The sequence below is a fragment of the Octopus bimaculoides genome, chromosome Z, assembly GCF_046866305.1.
Source record: "Octopus bimaculoides isolate indiv1 chromosome Z, ASM4686630v1, whole genome shotgun sequence".
NCBI lineage: Eukaryota > Metazoa > Mollusca > Cephalopoda > Octopoda > Octopodidae > Octopus > Octopus bimaculoides.
This window is the reverse complement of record NC_142944.1, coordinates 35,172,781-35,192,799: the sequence shown is the minus strand read 5'-3', so window position 1 is coordinate 35,192,799 and position 20,019 is coordinate 35,172,781. Positions and strand designations below refer to the sequence as shown.

The window sequence follows — 20,019 nt, the reverse complement described above, 5'->3', positions numbered from 1 at the left end:
TAAGTGAAGTGCAAATAGTGACATCACCATCTGTACCTGTAGCTTACTGTTGTTTTATAGACATTCACACACACACATATTGACATACAGTATACACACATTGACATACAGTATACACACACACACACACGAACAATGGCATTTCTTTCAGTTTCCATCTATGATATTCACTCACAAAATTTTGGCTGGTTCAGGGTTATAGTAGGAGACCAAACTGACTGCCTTGCAGTGAGACTGAACCCAAAACTATGAGTTTGAGAAGTGAACTTCTTAACCACACTGCCACACTTGCAAATATTACAGAATATTGAAGTGGTAAGCCAGCAGAATATCGTTAGTATGCCAGATAAAAATGTTCTGCAGCATTTCATCTGCTTTAACACTGTGAGTTCAAATTCCACTGTCAAAGGTGCCTTCAACCCTTTTAGGAGTCAATAATGTATCAGTGACATTTTGAGATGATCAATGAAATCAACTAGACCCCCCACCCCACCTACCATCATCCCACCAAATTTCAGGCCTTGTGCCTATAGGAAAAAGAATTATTTTTAGGAGGTCAACAAAGGTGGAAAAATCTCAGATTAGTCATTGTTGGTGCTTTTAATGTTGCTTTTGGTTTTAATGGTTGAAGCTTTAGTGTACTTTTCTCTTCTAGACACTGTACCTGTCTGTATTTTGATCTGGTTTCAAATAATTTTTAGCCAGGAAAAGAAAAGTTGAACAACCAACTCTCTTCAGTTTTTTCTTTCTTCCTTTTTTTTTTTTTTGAAAGCCTTTGGGAAGGTGGTGGGAAGGGATGAAGGCCTTGGCCTGAATGCTTACAACACAGGCAGACACCTAAGCTTTTAGTATTTAAACTGGTCATATCTGGCCAAAATATTCCACATGCTTTATGTTCAAACTGGCCAGATCTAACCTCTCACACCAACCTTATGATATCATTCTAAAAATTAACTCGTCAAAATCTCAAAGCTACAAGATGAAGCAGATTAATTAAAAACAATGAGAATAAGTAAGCCTTACATTTGACAGAATAATCTGAATGCTAAAGGGTTAAAGACACCAAACATGCCAGGGAGTGGTGTTAAACCAAGCAAAAGATTAAGGCAATCACTTTGCAAAATAGGAATAGTGCCATTTGACAGGCTTTGACATAGCTTCTGTCTAACAAAATTCACTCAGAAGGTAGGTATTTGTTTGAAGAGAGAAAATATAGTAGGAGATATTTTGCTTAGTGGGATTGAACCCAAAACCACACAGTTACAAAGTAAAATTCTTAACTATATAGCCAACCTTTTACTCATAAGTCATGTCTGCATCCATGTTTACTCCTTCCTATACTCATGTAATTTTCCATACTTCTGTATTCATGCAATAGCTTTTATTTAAAATTGTATTATATAATCATGTTCTTTCTCTCTTACACACACACACACATGTACATACTTATGTATGCCCCCATAATCAGTTTCACTTTACTGTAGTATACTCATAGCATCAGAGTAAGCACTCAATCACCACTTAAAAATTATTATCCATTATCTTGTTAAGAGACACTAATATTTTTTTTTAAAAAAGTCTTTTTGAAAAAGAAGAGATTTTTAAGAGTTGAAAAAGGTTCCTGACAAAATTTTATTCTAAAATGGTTAACTGAAAACAGAAAAAAACTTTTTTCTTCAAAAATTATTTTAAAGCCATAGTTTTAAAAGATATTGAAAGGATTGGGGTGAAGGTAGGGGGAGATTTGAATTTTTCAAAGGGGAATAAGAAAGATCTTTTAAAAATATTTCTCAATCTCTTTTTCTTTCTTTCTTTTTTTTCAGTTTTATGGATGAATCATCTAAATTTGTAATATTCATTTAAATTTGCAAAAGAGAGAACTGGAAACATTTTTGTAGAATAGTGTAAAAGATTTTGTTGGATATACTCATTAATAAAAATGACATACACCACCTTACTTTAATTGTAGTTTGGTCTACTGGGATCAATTTAATCAACTAAGCCCCCCACCACCACCACCACTTTGACTCAAATTTCAGGGGATTTGCCAATGTTAGAAATATTATTCTTATTGTTATTATTCATCATCATCATTGTTTAACGTCTGCTTTCCATGCTAGCATGGGTTGGACGATTTGACTGGGGACTGGTGGACCAGGAGGCGACACCAGGCTCCAATCTGATTTGGCAGAGTTTCTACAGCTGGATGCCCTTCCTAACGCCAACCACTCAGAGAGAGTAGTGGGTGCTTTTACGTGCCACCGGCACGAGGGCCAGTCCAGTGGTACTGGCAACGGCCATACTCAAATGGTGTTTTTTACATGCCACCTGCACAGGAGTCAGTCCAGTGGCATGAGCTGGAAGAAACATTCGCATGCCATACTAAATTGATAATTGGCATTTCACCTGTCTTTACATTCTGATTTCAAATTCTGCCAAAGTTGACTTAGCCTTCATTATTTTGGCATTGATAAATTAAGCAGCAGCCAAGGTGATTTACTAGCTTTTTTTTTCCCCAAAATTTCAGACTTGGTGCTTATAGAAGAAAGAATTATTTAGGGCAGTGAGCTGGTAGTATTGTTAGCTTGCAGGATAAAAGCTTGTCAATTACACTGACCCCAGTGTTTGCCTGGTGCTGAGCAGCATTTGTCTATCTTTATGTTCTGAGTTCAAATTACATTGGGGTCGACTTTGCCTATCATTCTTTGGATTCAATAAAAAATGTACCAGTTAAGCACAAGGGGCAATCTAATTGATTAGCCTCTTCCCCCAACATTTCCGGCCTTGAGCCTTTCTTAGAAAGGATATTATTGTTGTTGTTATTATTATTATTACTACATCTAACACAGCTTGTTTGCTGTTAGATTTGTCATTAATGCAACAGCTGTTCACTTCCGATAAACCAAGGTGGTACTTGTTTTTTATGCGAACTTTGTAGAGACTCCTTGCATTGCCAAGTAATGCTGCTGTCTGAGTGTGTTCTAGTTTCATTTTTTATTCCTGGCTTTTCCAACTAATTTTCAATTTCTTTTCTCACTGTATAATAGGGCACCAACAATTATTTGCACAATATACACTCTTTAATTGACCACAGTTTTTTTTTATTTCTCTCTTCAGAGTTTCATATTGTAAGTTTCCTCCTTTTTTGATGATTCTGCTGTCACCAGTGCAAACAATGTCTTATGATCAGGCATGATTTATCTCCCTTGTCACCCAAGGCAAACAGGTTTCTGATGTCTTAGTCTAAGATCACACTGATGCTTGATTCTATGATCACAATGAATCAAGAAGTCCGAAAGCATGTTTGCTCAGTTCATTTTTACCACACACTTTGGCTCATGTTTACACCATTTTCTCACTTTTTTTTTTAATTGTTGTTATTATTATTTTCATGGGCCCTTGTGGCCAATAAAAGAAATCATTATCTTCAGTGATGCTTTGCTCTAGTAAATGTTTTACTAGCACTATACCAAGAGTGAGTCATATCAAATGGCCAAAGGTCCTTTGGATCATTCCTTTTCCTTCAACTTTGTACACCCTCCTTAGAATCCTTTATTATTATCATTATTATTAAGAGCAGCAGCAGCAGTAGTACTAGTAGTAGTATCACTGAAGACTTAGCCTTTGGATCCATCTTCTATCACATTGCTGAGAGTAATACCATCTGTTAATTCTACTCTTCTTTAACTATTATGTTTCATAAAATAGTTTGCTTCTCTTAACACCAGAAACATATTGCAAATGTGACATGTCAACCAAAGTATAAAAATTATATGTATTTCAACACAAGATTTTCTAAATTATGTCTCTTGCCAAATGTTACTCAGCTAGCTACAAGGGGAAGTGGGTGATAGTCTTTTGTTACAATTAACAACTGGTGCATGTTATTTTTACATGTGTATGCTGTAGATATTGTCAATTAATCCAGGATAAATCCACGATGAACTGGTGGTACTGAACCCACAACCATGTGGTTGGGAAGCAAGTTTCTTACCACACACCCATGTTAACTCACACACTTGTTTTCATACTTCATATTTATATATCTCCATATCCTGTATACCCAAAATTAACGATGGAAAAACGAAATATTTGTTGTAAACTGGAACCAATCGCAGGTCTTGTGGTAATGGTTTTAAAAAGCTTTGAAGCTTCATTTTACAGATTACTGATTTGTCATGTATTAATTTCTCATGTTCTTTTTTGTTTCTTTTTCCTTTCTTTTTTTTTTCTTCTTGAAATACAAAACGTAACTGGTTCTGTAACTGTGACATTTTGTTTCTGGCAAAGAAGGAAAAAAAAAAAGGCAAGACTTCCCTTTGTACCCGTCCCAAAAAACACCTCTTTTTTTTTATTTAATTTCTTTTTTTCTACGGCTACGGAGAATACGAATCTGCAAAAAAATTGGCAAAAATCGGCATTTTGAAACCCTACCCCTTTCCCCACCTAAATTCTTCATTTTTCACTTTTTCAGAAATTTTTTCTTTCAAAATATGCAGAAAAATGGAAATTATGTTTCTGAAACAGATTTCCAAATATTTTTCTACTTAGGGTTAGGGTTTTAGGGTTAGGGTTAAGGTGAAAAATGAAATTGGGGTGGAGAATTGACGGGGGGGGGGGGGATTTCAAAATTCCGATTTTTTGCAATTTTTCTGAATCTCCGTATCCGAAAACGTGGGTTTTTAGCAAAAAAATATAATTAATTTTTTAAACAATTATTTGCGAGTAAATGGGGGGACGAAAAGAAAAAGAAAGATGAGCGCCTACGAGAAAGTGTGATCTCTGTGGTCACTCGGCCTGTAAGGATCAACAAGCACATTTCTTCCAAAATAACACTTTCAAGTTGTAAATTAGGAATGACACATTGGGTAAACGTAGTCTTTGATTTATAAAAAGCGATGAGATAGTCTGGTCGTCACTGGAACATCTCTGCTTGGGGAGCAAAGCTGACCTGGGGTCAAATAGCATACAACAAGCAGCATCTTGTAAGTCAGCTTTACACACACATGGTAAAAAATAATTCCTACAATGAAGCTATAATTCTGCGAATATAAAAAATGTATACGATTTTCCATTCATTATAAAGTTTTAGAAACAACCAATTCAATTCAGTGCATTTAATAAATGCATATTTTTGATGTTGGTGAGTCAGGATCTTTTTCACTTTCTTCCAAAACGAGTGGTTGGAAGAAATTGAAAAAGATCCTTGTGTCATAATATCGGCCTTTTGCTAATAATTTGGTTTACTCCATGCCTGTTGTCTACACAAAGACACACATACGCCCATACGCAGTCAACGTGAAAATGTTTAAGTGTGTATGTGTAAATATCTTTTATATCAAGTCAAAATAAAAACAATTTTATATTTCACTAAAGGATTTGGTACGTTTTGGTTATCTCACCCCCATTAAAAAATTGGGTTATCTCCCCACTTCACACCGTTTTACGAGAAATATCGGTGCTTTTGGTTATTTCCCTCAACTAAAAAATTGTCTAACCCTCAATAAAACAAAAAAAATTAATAAACATGAAAACTGAAAAAAATTAAACATCTTATTGAATCTGATAGCATATCTATAACAAATCATACTATGCCTATTCAGGAGGCCAAGCGCCAACAGTGTCTTGAAGTATTGAATCAAAAGGATCTCTTTCAATCCAATCTCTTGTCGCCACATAAACTCAACTTTTTTAGTGGGGAGATAACTCAATTTCTTTAAATGGGATTACTCAATACTTTCTGTAGAGTACATATATATTTTATTTTGCAACAAGTGTTAACAGTGACTTTAAAGTTTTGTCCTGTCAGCCTGCATTAGACTTTGTGTGTATACACACTTACATACACACACGCAAACATACATAATTATATATAACAATCGATATTTAGTTTTGCAAGATTCAATTACACTGGGCGCTACTTTGATCAAATAATTTTGTAGCCCCGTCTCAGTGATAGTACTCTATATTATCGTAGTTAAACTACAAAATAACAGTTAAATTATAATTGATGGTGAATAAGTCCAACATGGCGGTGCATCTAGTCTGTTTCTTTTTACTATTGTCTACTCTTCTAACACTGCAAGTTTGTTACAATCAACATTTAACTATGTTCTTCACGCTTTATGCGCATATCGTTTCACTTTATATTTTCTTTCTCTCTCACACTTACACAAACAGATCATATTTTACACGCCTGCTCTCTCTCTCTCTCTCTCTCCCTTTGTCTCTGTCTATCTACCATTCTCCAATAATCTTGGTACTACATTTTACGAAAGCATATGATAATTTCGAGTGTTTTTAATTGCATCGCATGCACGTAATAACATCCCTAACGATTTTATGGTTTGTTTTATATTTCAGTTTCTTAAAATGCACACACATTACAAAAGCATTCTTAACACTATATATATATATATATATATATATATATACATATATACATATATACACACACACACACACACACATATATATATATATATATATATATATATATATATATACACACACACACACACACACACATATATATATATAGTTCAAATTTATAGAAAAACAAAGATGAAGACAGGTGTAGGAACAACAAGCAAGTCTATTAGTTTAAAACTCGGGGAAAATGGAAAAGTCTTTTACGTTTCGAGACTACGCTCTTCGACAGAAAGCAATAAGAGGAAGTATAGAGAGAATTAAAACAAAAACAAAAAAATAACGTGTTGAGTTCACTGGTCCAACATTGCAAATGTATATATATATATATATACTTGAAAGTATATATATCTGTTTTTCTGTTAGAAACTCGCCACCAAAGAAAAGCGCACTCGACGGAAGGAAAAACCAGTACCGTCGGCAGAGAGCTCCTCCAAATGCAGTCGTTAAATGACCGCTACTCTCGTGTGGGCCTCTACAGAAACTGCACCATCAGCAGCAGCTGACACATTTCTTCGGGCGCAGATCCATGGTCTCTTGAGACCAACAATACTATACCACTGTATAATATATATATTCTTTTATTCTTTTACTTGTTTCAGTCGTTTGACTGTGGCTCTGCTGGAACACTGCCTTTAGTAGAGCAAATCGACCCCAGGACTTATTCTTTGTAAGCCTAGTACTTATTCTATCGGTCTCTTTTACCAAACCGCTAGGTTACGGGGACGTAAGCACACCAGCATCGGTTGTGAAGCGATGCTGGGGGGGGGGACAAACACGGACACACATACATACATACATACATCTCCGAAATTTGGTAATTTTTCAGATTAACACCCGCACGATTACCTAACCCTAACCCTAAAACCCTAAACCTAATCCTAACCGTAAAACCGTAACCGTAACCCTAATCCTAACCCTGACCCTAAAACCCTAATCCTAACACCCTAGTGAAAATCGTGCGGGTGTTAATCTGAAAAATTATCCAAAATTTTTCCGCACATTTTGAAAAAAAATTTAAAATAAAGAAATTAGGGGGAAGGGGGGGGGTAATTTCAAAATGCTTAATTTTGCTGATTTTTTTTGCAGATTCTCCATAGCCGAAAACGGGGTTTGTGTAGGAAAAAGAATCGAATAAAAAAAGTGGTGGGGTTTTTTTGGGGGGCGGGGGGAGGGTACAAAAGTCTTGCCCACTGTCTCCACAATTTCATCATTTCTTCAGGTTTAAGTACTGTTGACATGGATTGCTGCTTTTTCTATAGTAAAGTAGGACCAATATGATCGCTGCCGGATGTTTCAATTTTTACCTTTAGTTTTTATGTCGTTAATCGTGTGTGTGTATGTATATATATATATATATATATATATATATATATATATATATATCCCTTTCTCTCTCTCTCTCTCTCTCTCTACGTATATGTATATAACTGTCTTTATCTATCTATATATATATAATGTGTGTCTGAGTGCATGTTTGTGTAGATTGACAGCTGGATGGATAGAGTTCGTACTTATTCGTAGAATTTTTTTAATGCTTAACTAATGCTTATTCACCTGATAAAAACGGGTTTTTTTCACACGATGTAATAACTCTATTCATCAATAAAAAAACACGCCTGAAACAGCTGCAATGAGTAAAACTACTATCCATCTGTTGTTATTTGTTCATATATATATATATATATATATATATATATATATATATATATATATATATATATATATATACATATAATTGCTGGTAGTTCTTCGTAAACTGTGCTCCTTCAGGGCCAATCTGGCGCATAATAAGCGGACAAGACAGAGGGTAAGAGTAAAAAAAAAGGGAGAGAATGAAAGAGACAGACCGATATGTGGTGAGGAAACCAATCTATATGCGACACGAAATTTTAAGTTTGCACGGGACATAACAAGATGTAGAAGAAATACATTGACTCGAAGCAAAGATAGGAGGCGGTGAGGGAGACAAACTTTCTTTCGTTGAAACTTTGAATCAAGTAGTAATTGATTGTGATATGACACATTTTCGATGAAAATACAAACAGTAAACAGCTGTTGTATTGTCATATAATATCAACTTTTTCTTTTCTTTTCGTTTTATAATAGTTTTACTTGTCTCAGCATGGACGGCAGATATGCTGCGATACTGCGTTGAAGAGTTTAGTCCAGTGGGTCTCAACCGCTTTTTTCTTCTTTTTTTTTTGCCTATGGCCCTACATTGGTTGTGGTAAGTAGCTTGCTAACCAACCACATGGTTCTGGGTTCAATCCCACTGCGTGGCACCTTGGGCAAGTGTCTTCTACTATAGCCTCGGGCCGACCAAAGCCTTGTGAGTGGATTTGGTAGACGGAAACTGAAAGAAGCCCGTCGTGTATATGTATATATATATATATATATATATATATATATATATATATATATATATATATATATATATATATATATATGTATGTGTTTGTGTTTTCTGTGTTTGTCTCCCCACCATCGCTTGACAACCGATGCTGGTGTGTTTACGTCCCCGTAACTTAGCGGTTCGGCAAAAAGAGACTGATTGAATAAGTACTAGGCTTACAAAGAATAAGTCCTGGGGTCGATTAGCTCGACTAAAGGCGGTGCTCCAGCATAGCCACGGTCAAATGACTGAAACAAGTAAAAGAGTAAAAGCATATATATATATATATATATATATATATATATATATATATATATATATATATATATATATATATATATATATATATATATATATATATATATGTATCTTACTGTATTTTTATAACTGAATATTATTATGAATTGTATAAAAAAAACGATTAAAACATTTTATGTATTATTTTTTTTTACTCCTTTCAGTCATTTTACATGCTGGAGTACTACCTGAAAAAGTTTTAGCCGAAGAAATCGACTCCAGGTCTTCTTTGTAAACCTAGTAATTATACTCTCTTTCCTTTTTGCGGAACCGCTAGGTTATGGGGGCATAAATATACCAGCATCGGTTGTCAAGCGATGGCAGAGGGGCAAACACAGACACACACATGCATACATACGTACACACACACACACACACACACACACACACACACACACATATATATATATATATATATATATATGAGATGTTTTTTTTTTCAACAACCCAACGCTCCACCCAGCCCCGAAATCGAAACCACTTCTTATGATCGTGAGAACAACACCTTATAGGCAGACTCTTTCATACTACCGAGGACTACTCGAAGAAAACCTCTAAGAATCTGGATCACATTGTTACAGCGGGCCGTTCATTCGTACCATATTTAAAATATTCGAAACTCTCATGCAGATTTGAACAAATTTACAGGGAGGTGGCAGCACTTACTTCTTCATACTTTATCTCCTTGCCAAATAAAACTTGAAAAAGGTCAACGTGGGCTTGACCGAAGGAGAGTGTATCTGTTTTAAATCTATTCAATCTTGCCCGCCACACAATCCATTTTGCCGTAGCCAGAAAACTGGCACAATGACAGAAACAAACAGACATTCAGAAATTACGTTACATATATATGTATATATAATGTATTATATATACTAGCAGAAAGACCGCCCTCCGGGCGGTTTTCTGCTAGCCACTTGGTATTTTCACTTTAATATTTTCAGTCGCATATTTTTTTGGACACCCCATGTTGAATTGCAAAATTTTAATGTGATATTTGTGTAATAGCGAAATCAAACCTAGAGAGTGTGTGTTATATTACAGAGACAGAGTGTGTGTTTATATCAGAGAGATAGAGTGTGTGTGTGTGTGTGTGTGTAAGAGAGAGAGAGAGAGAGAGAGAGAGAGAGAGAGAGAGAGAGAGAGAGAGAGAACATTCCAAACAATGAATGAAATAAACATGAAATGAAAAAATCGTATAAAATAAAAGCTCGTTGAAAACTATCTTGTACCGAATATTTAAATTTGTGAACTTGAAATATTCAATAATAAAAGTAAGTTCAGAAAATAAATTTTCTTGAAAACTTCAATTTATAAAAAAATATCACTCGATTAGTAAATATATCTTTCAGTAATTTATCGTAGTTTTAATGTATCTCTAATTTAATCAAACTTCACGGTAACCCAACTACGTTTAGTGTACTAGAAATAGCAGCAAGTACATAATTATCATTGTAAGGCTTATAGCGTTCCAACAGCCATACCAACAAAAAATTTTCATTTTAGCAAAAATGTTCATTTATTTATTAAATTATCATTAATGAAAAGAGAGGCGAGAAAGAGTGAAAGGCTTGCAGATGAAAACTGAAAATTTCGCCTACAACGAATATTGCTTATTAAACATTAATATTTACTCTGCAGTGAATGCAACGAATATTTAAATTTGTGAAAAATTTGTAATTCAAATATTCAATAAACTTCAGAAATCGAAATTAGAGGAAATTTCTTGGAACAAAAAGTTATAAAAAAATTCCCATACGTTCAAGCGTTTAATAATAGCTTTGTTTTAGTCACTGTTACATACCTAATTAATAAAGCCGCTTCTCCATTATAATATATATATATATATATATATATATATATATATATATATATATATATATATATAATTCATTATACACACACACAGATATATATATATATATATATATATATATATATATATATATATATATATATATATATATATATATATATATATATCTGTGTGTGTGTATAATGAATTATATATATATATATATACACACACACACATATATATATAATTCATTATATATACATACATATATATATGTAATTCATTATATATACATATATAATGAATTGCACAGACACAGACACGGACACACACACACACAACTGTATCTCTCTGTTGCCAAATAAAGATCAGTTATTGCTCTCTCTAAGCACAACTTGTCAATTTTTTGGAAAATTAATGTCCTGAAATTATCTTCCCTATTACTTTAATAGTTGCTAACAATTATCGTTAGGTTTGCCTTTTTTTAACAAATATTTTTTTTCTAACTAAAAACCAAATTTCGTTTTCATTTACAATATTTTCCCGTCTACTATTTACTGTATGTTTGCCGATCAGAATTAATAAGAATAGCAATAATAATTTTTTAATTTGGAACCAGACAATACATTTTGCATTAGTTAAAATGTTTACAAAATAACTGGGCAATACCACAAGACTTGGGACAGATCTTTGCCCAAATCTGCCAATTTCAATCTCCATCACAATAATAATAGTAAATATAACAATACTGTGTACATGCATGCGTGTGCGCGAGTGCTTATAGTATACATTTAAAAATTATATACTTGAGAGATTTTATATGTTCGTGAATGTAATTAATTATACATGTGTGTTTAGAATTGCGATTGCGCGTGCGTTTTTTTTTTTTGGATAGAGAGGAGAAACGCAGAGAGACAGAGAAAGAAAAGCGTCTTATCTACAAGGGCTCCTTACACTTATTCCTAATGTGTGTGAATCAGTCATGTATGCCATTTCCTTTATGCCATCCTTCCATTATCAAATTAAATAGGCGTTCAAATAGATAAAAATAAAGCAAAAACTCCAGCAATGACCTTACTAATTCCCCTCACCATATCCATATTTCATTTGTTGTTTATTTTATTTTATCTTATTTTACTTTTTCAATGCCTAAAGCTTTCCTTCATATTATATCTTTGCTTCAATCACATGAGGCGAGCAGTCTCAAGAAACAGAAAATTGGTGAAAAAAATTAATTATGCAAGTTTTGATGAGAATTAGCTGTATCTCTTTTCCCTTGATTTTCATTTATTTGGTATTACAAATTCTTCCTGTTCAAGTCACATTTTTTTGGTTCCTGTATGCAGAAAGTATTGCATGTACACTTAAAAGATTCATGTATGTATCCGATTGTGTAAAAACAGAATAGACAGCCCTGAAGTTTATATATATATATATATATATATATATATATATATATATATATATATATATATATATATATATATATATATATATATATATATTTATTTTCTCCTAATTAAGAATAATTCGGATAAAATAAATGGGTTAATAGAAACCAGGGTAGCAAAGATCACAAAATAACTGTAGTGTAACTCCTGTTTGTGAGGCAGAAACTCCTTGATATTTTGGGTATTTGAGTATATATAAATTTAAAGAATGGAGTAAACGCATGTTATAACTGCATACTTTTATTCCGACATATGTTTCGAAGAATTACAATTTATGCGATCCATAGGAATCGGTGATGTTAAAAATGTAAACTTCTCCTCAGGGAAATGTATGGGAACCAGCTAACGAGTCATAGTCCAACGTCTTCTATATTTTACGCAGTCATTGTTAACGTATCCAATCTGGTGATCATAAAAATAAAAAATAAAAATATGAAGCTCAAAAAATAGTAATGTAGCGAGGAAAACATATTATCTAAGTGGATATTAATTGTCGTTAAGCATTTCAGCAAGAACGGGAAATAATTCTGGTCATATTCTGATATTGTTATATCTCCTCTATGAAGTACTAATGAAAGAATCACAAAATGTACAGTATTGTAAATGAATAAGCGTGAAATACAACCAAGTCGTGTATTGATATTTGGTTTGGCATTCCGCCTTCAACAACGAATCTTTACCTTTTTGAAAGGCGTTCTAGTTATAACAGTCAATGCCGTTTTGTTTTCTGACATAATCAGGAACAGTTTCAACCATTTTAACGAAGGGAATGTGAAAGAATATTCTTTTTTTCTTTTTTTTTTCTGGGGTCAAACAAATTTATAGAGACTACTTCCTCATCGGCTCGGTTCGTGGATGTTTGTGTTAAAATCTCATATGCAGCATAAGGAATATTCTGGCAAACGGAAATACTAAAATACTACCGTTTCACATGTAATTGCAACTGCACCGATCATCTGCTGCTATGTTTCGGCAGTGAGAAAATCTGGGCTTTAAAACTAAAAATACCTACAACAACAGCAACAACGTAACCAAATGTATTTTTAATGATTGTAATTTGATTGGTGGTAGAGTAACAGAAACGGCAGAGTGTCAGACTAAATAAACAAATAAATAAATAAAATATTTAGTTACATTTCACCGGTGCTGATTCTGACGTTGATTCTGATCTAGTAGTGCAGTTTTAGAGGTTTAAAAAAAAAATAGAAGTAAATTGACAGAAAGTGACAACAATGGCATTCGATAATGTCGTAAAGAGAAATAGTGAAATCCCTAATAGAAATCCATTCGTTATGCAGCATTCACAGGCAGTTATTTGTACCTTTTAGGAGTAGTAGTAGGCATCCGTCGGTCTCGAGAGACCATGGATCTGCGCCTAGGGAATTTGTGTCAGCTGCTGATAGTGGTGCAGTACATCTGGACCTGTGGTTGTACAGGTCCAGGCGGGAGTGGCAGTCATGCACGCAGCGACTGCATTTGAAGAAACTCTCTGCTGGCGCTACTGGTTCTTCCTTTCTTCGGGTGCGCTTTTCTTTGGTGGCAAGTTCCAGTTTCTGTTCCCCTCGCTTCATCCCCTTCCGCAGTATTTGCGATCTCCTCCCATCTCAGGACGTTCAGATCTATTGCCTTCATATCTTTCTTGCAAACGTCCTTTGAAACTACGTCATCCTTGTGCTCTTGTGCCGGTGTCCAATTCCCTATACGGGAGGTCTTTTGGGATCCTTCCGTCCGGCATGCGATGTACGTGGCCAAGCCAGCACAGACAGCACTGCTGGAGCAAAGTGAGTATCTTGGGTATCTGGGTATCTTGGCGCGGTTGGTGATTCAGTCGGTCCACTTTATATCTACTTATTAGCCAGGTTACGAACGTGGAAGACGTTGAGATGACACTCCTGTCTATAGTACAGGCTATAGTATTGCAGAAATAGCAACTGAGGTGCACTGTTCCAACCTATGCAATGAACAACACCACTGAGAAGCCAGTTCGGATGAGAGTCCCCACAATTACCGACCAATACAATGATTTTGCACGACGATAGAGCTGTACAGATGGAACTGACAGGAAGTGGTGGCGTCATTCTTATCCATTCACGTTCTGTACACTGATTATGTTTACATGAGTGTTTACATGGAATTATGGGGTTTCACTATCATAATTTTCAGTCAATTTACTTTTATTTTAAAACCCCTAAAATGCATGTTACCCCAGTAATGTACAGGGAGAAATTTAATAGACTACAGACCCTCATATTTCTCTACATAACCATAGCCGTCACTCACAATTTTTTTTTTTTTTTGATCACGCAGCTCGTACCATGCTTTTGCTTGTTTATCTTATTTTTAGGTGTCTATGTGGTTGCGAACAAACATAGACAGCTTTTTGGCTATCCCATCGCTGTCCCAACGGAACATCTATGGTGTAACTGCTGGAGGAAAAACTGATGGCTGTGCTAGCATTTTCCTGGTTATCACTTTTAGTCGAGTAGATTAAAAGTTTACGTGAAATAAAGTATCTTGCTCAAGGACCAGACGGTGATAGGTGAAGTTGATTCTGACACCAACTGAAAACCTACACTTAACACCTAGCTTTATGCTAAAATCTGTAAGCTGAGGATATCGGTGAGGAAGTGTCACCGGTAGCAAGGATTAATCAAATGGAGAGAATTTACAGGAGTTTACAGCTGGGTAAATTGAATTGAGAAAAGAGCTACAAAATACGAAGTTTGCAACTCCTTGACCCATAAATATATGACGTAGATTGCTATACGATGGTCTACTTGGTGTGTGGGTATTTTTAGCTTCCAGGTCCCGGATGTAACTAGCTGGCATAATTGTTTTATTCTTGTTTACACGCCAGAAAGACTGGTGGTAGTGGTAGTGGTGGTGGTGGTGGTGGTGGTGGTGGTGGTGGTGTGTGTGTGTATGTGCTCGCGCACGCGTAGGTTAGAAAAAACACAAATGGGGTTCAAAATGTTGTACCCACTTGTGTTCCTTTATATAAAGGTTATTCTTGGAATCCTCCCTGGGTTGAATCTATAGTTTATATTCGATTGGGGAACCTATGCATACATATCTATGCGTATGTTTATATATCTATGTGAATGTTTATATATATACTCTTACTCTTTACTCTTTTACTTGTTTCAGTCATTTAACTGTGGCCATGCTGGAGCACCGCCTTTTAGCTGAAGAAGTCGACCCCAAGACTTATTCTTTGGAAGTCTAGTACTTATTCTATCGGTCTCTTCTCTTAGCTGAACCGCTAAGTTACGGGGACGTAAACACACCAGCATCGGTTGTCAAGCGATGGTGGGGGGACAAACACACATACATACACACACACACACACACACACACACATATATATATATATATATATATGACGGGCTTCTTTCAGTTTCCATCTACCAAATCCACTCACAAGGCTTTGGTCGGCCCGAAGCTATAGTAGAAGACACTTGCCCAAAGTGCCACGCAGTGGGACTGAACCCAGAACCATGTGGTTGGTAAGCAAGCTACTTACCACACACCCACTCCTGCGCCTATATATATATATATAGAGAGAGAGAGAGAGAAAGAGAGAGAGAGAGAGGGGTAGATAGATAGCTAGCTAGCTAGATAGATAGAGAGAGAGATAGTTGCTTATGTGTATATATACATGCACTATACTACCAATAAACGACAACCGAGAGTTGCTTTAATGTACAGCAAACTGGATACTAAGTAACCAGCCATTCCCGGCGTCCTATATGTTGATATATGTAAATTCTAATATATATATATAATCATCAGTAATTCATATATCCGAAAAAGAAGCACACTGTAAAACATTAGAACATTTTTTAGGAAGTTGACTGTTATGGCCGGTCATCGAGTGACCATTGGTTACGCACCGATAAAGCGCTTAGTAGTACAGTGGTCCCGTCAGACTCAAATGGCCGAATGCACATAACCTCTCCACAACTGAAATGAGGAATACGTTATATTTCCTCCAGTTGTGGAGAGGTTATGTGCCTTCGACCATTTCAGTCTGACGATTTACTTATGCAGCTAAGTGCTTTATAGGTGCAAAACCAACGGTTACTCTCTGAGCGGCCAAAACAATCAACTTTCTTATACGCGCATACACATTTGTGCATGCAAAGCTGGGGTAAATTACATTGGAATGAGTAGTTTGGATCGTTTAACTCAGGCTAATCCTGATTGAGCTGACCTTTAAACAAAAGTCTCCCTTGGATCATCCTGTCTTCCTGTCCACCCTTCTCCCCAGGCTTAACGCCTATCAGCGATTTGCCTTTGAGGTTTTCTTGTTGCTTCCCAGATATAAAAGGGACTAGTTTTTCTAGCTTCATGTCAGGGGAAGAGGAACAAATAATAATGGACGAAAGTTAACCAGGTGAAACAGATTATAGTAGATGGAAGGCCAGCGGTCAATGCAGGGTTGGACGGTGGCGATGGAGGAACGGCTGAATAGAAAAATGTGAACAATCGAGAAGAGTAGACAGGGTACGCTTGAAAGGTCAAGTGTTGAAAAGGGAAAGAAGAGGGACATACGAAATGTACGTATGTGTGTGTGTGTGTATGTGAGTGTGTGCGCGCGCGCGCAAACACACACATACATTCACTCGTGCACAAACACGAGAATAAAGCGAAAAAGAAAAAAAAAAGCTAAGAGTTGGAGATGTTGAAACGATGACACGTGGGTGCGAATATATTTCGTGTGTGTGTGTGTGTGTATAATGCTGTGACGGAACCGGGAAGACAGTTCAAATGGTAATTCAAACGATTGTTTGGTTTAGAGTGTACTAGCTGTATGCTGACACACACACATGATAGATGTTATAATCATTACTGAGCGTTCAAGTGTCGCCTGGGCCAACTTCACCTTTCATCACTCTAGAGTCGTTAAAATAAAGTATAAGTCAAATATTGTAATCGAATAATACCTCTGCTCTCAAAATTTCAGACCTTATGGTTATAATGATAAAGTTGTTGAATATGTATGTAAACAACGATCTCCTTAACAAAATGAGATGGATTACACAGATACACAGACACGACATGCTACATTCATCCAATGTACAAATACATTCTTATTTTACATAGGTGACTATAAAGATTAAACTTAACTACAATTTTATGGTGTATTTAATAGGCATAAAACAGCACGCCTTAAAATGTCTTGGAAACATCGGAGGATTTCACACGTGTAGTGTTAATAATACTTTAAGAGCATTTCGGGCGTCCTTACAATGTGAGTTCAAATTCGACCATAGACGATTTTGCCTTTCATCCTTATGAGGTCAATAAAATAAGTACCATTTGAGGACTGGAATCGATGTAATCGACTAGTACCTCCTTCCTCCAAAATTTCAGCCCTTGTGCCCAAGGTAAAAACAATCATTATTATTATAATTTACTACTTGTTCGGCTGCCGAAGGTGGCGGTAGCAATATATATATATAAATGTTTGGAGAGAGATTTAAAAAAAAAACTTACAAAACAATAAATATTCTAAAGAGTTTATAATAGGTTTTGTATAGATTAAATTTCACTCTACGTCTACCAAATCCACTCACAAGGCTTTGGTCGGCTCGAGGCTGTGTCTTCTACTATAGTCTCTGACTGGTGTGTATGGCAGATGTGGTGGCGATGGTTTCTCATGTAGCTTTGCAATAAGTTCCAAGTCGACAAATTATATCATTGTTTTGAAGCAAAATTGTTCATTGCTTGAAAAATATTGTTCAAGTTTAATGAAATTTAATATGTACTCAATGCATGTTGGGCCCAAGGCCTAATGAAGAGCCTTCCAGTACGGCTTTTAAGCTAGTATATATATATATATATATATATATTGAGTTTTTACCTGTAAATTTGGATTTTTATCCCTATTATTATTATTATTATTATTATTATTATTATTATTAATATTATATATATATATATATATATATATATATATATATATATATATATATACACACAATTGTTGTTAATAGTCCTGTTTCAAATGGCGAAAAATTACAATTTAAGTAAAGCACTCTATAAACTATTGAGTAGACAAGATATATTAGGACTCCCAGCTATGTCAGAATACCGTGCGTGTGTGCGTGTGTGTGTGCGCGCACCCAGTATTTTAAGACATTATCGATCCCAATGAATGCTACTTATGGATGCAATTATTTTATTTTTCACGTGACTTGTTTCTGAGGAAAGAACTTGACATTTTATTAATTCAATTAATTCTACAAATCAACTGGAAAGTACCAAGTATCACCGAAAATAACGAAAGTTATTCATTCTTTAACGATATTCTTCAGTTTATATCTATTTCCACACGCGTCATTTCCATCTTCTTTTTTTCACCTTCACTTCTCAAAACTACAATGGATTATATTTAATACGAGGCCTTGTCCATTTCTCAATGATGATGATGATGATGAAGTCTTGAAAACGAGCAAACTCTTTTTAAGTTTGCACGTGTAAGACGGTGGCCAAAGTAAAATAAATTTGCATTAACGAAAAGCGAAAGGCGAACAAAAAGAAACAAAAAAAAAAAAACATCGTTAATTTTCGGCTATAATCTGCGGCCAGCTTCCTTTTTATTTTATTCTCATTGTTTTCATTTTATGCTATTCATTTTCCTATCATTTTATTTCCATTTCACCAACCACATAGGCCTATGATTAAGAAACTAGCTTTGCAACCAGTTGGTATAAGTGTAGGACAAAAGCCTCCTAGGACAAAAGCCTCCTAGGACAAAAGCCTCCTAGGACAAAAGCCTCCTAGGACAAAACCCCCTTAGGACGAAAGGCCCTTGGACAAAAACTCCCATGGGATTAAAGTAAAAGTAGAGAAAACCCCATGGTTATAGTTTTCGGTTATTTTTTCGTTTTTTTCCCCTTTTTATTTGTTTCAGTCATTAGACCAGGGGTCCCCAACCTTATTTTGTTGTGGACCCCTGAGAGCTATCTTAAACATCTGTGGACCCCATATATGCACATGTAAATTTTTGGAAAAAAATGTTTGTTTGTAGGTTAGTAAAAACTTAATGAAATAATTTCGTTATATTCATAACATAAATTCCAAATACAAATCTTGAAAATTTCTCCTAGTAAACAAAATTTAAATATAGACCCACAAATCACAATTTTTTACTCGTGGGCCCCTTAAAGCTTTTGTGGACCCATGGGAACAGCGTCCATGTGGATCCTGGTTGGGAACCCCTGCATTAGACTGTGGCCATACTGGGGTTCTGCCTTAAAAAAAATTTTTTTTTTCCTTTTTACTTGCTTCAGTCACTAAGACTGCAGCCAAAATATTTTTAGGCGAATGTATCGACACCAGAATTTTTTTCCTTTTTACTTCTTGCTGGGGCACCACCTTGAAGAAATTTTAGACAACTGTATGGGACCCAGAATGTTTTTTAAGTCTGCTCAAAACCACCTCAGTGATATATTTCGCTTTTTTTTTCCTTTGTACTTGTTAAATCATTAGACTGTGGCCATGTTGGGGCACCACCTTGAAGAATTTTTAGTCGAATGTACTCCAGAATTTTTTTAGGTGATCTTCAACCAACATAAAGTTGAACCTAGAAGTCTCTCCACATGCTAATGATAAATAAAACAAGTGATAAATAAAACAAGTAT

The 20,019-nt window shown here is 35.3% G+C and overlaps 1 protein-coding gene across 4 annotated transcripts in view; it reads left to right on the top strand.

Annotated features, from left to right (window-relative positions):
* LOC106871160 (uncharacterized) overlaps nt 1–20,019 on the top strand; it is a 65,643-nt gene that overhangs the window by 37,477 nt on the left and 8,147 nt on the right. The window contains exon 3 of one of the 4 annotated variants that reach the window (XM_089365179.1): nt 1,824–2,229. The exons of the other annotated variants lie outside the window; for them this stretch is intronic. The gene's annotated coding sequence lies outside the window, so the exon portion shown is untranslated. Of the gene's footprint in view, nt 1–1,823; nt 2,230–20,019 lie in introns of those variants that run through there. 4 annotated transcript variants of the gene reach the window in all.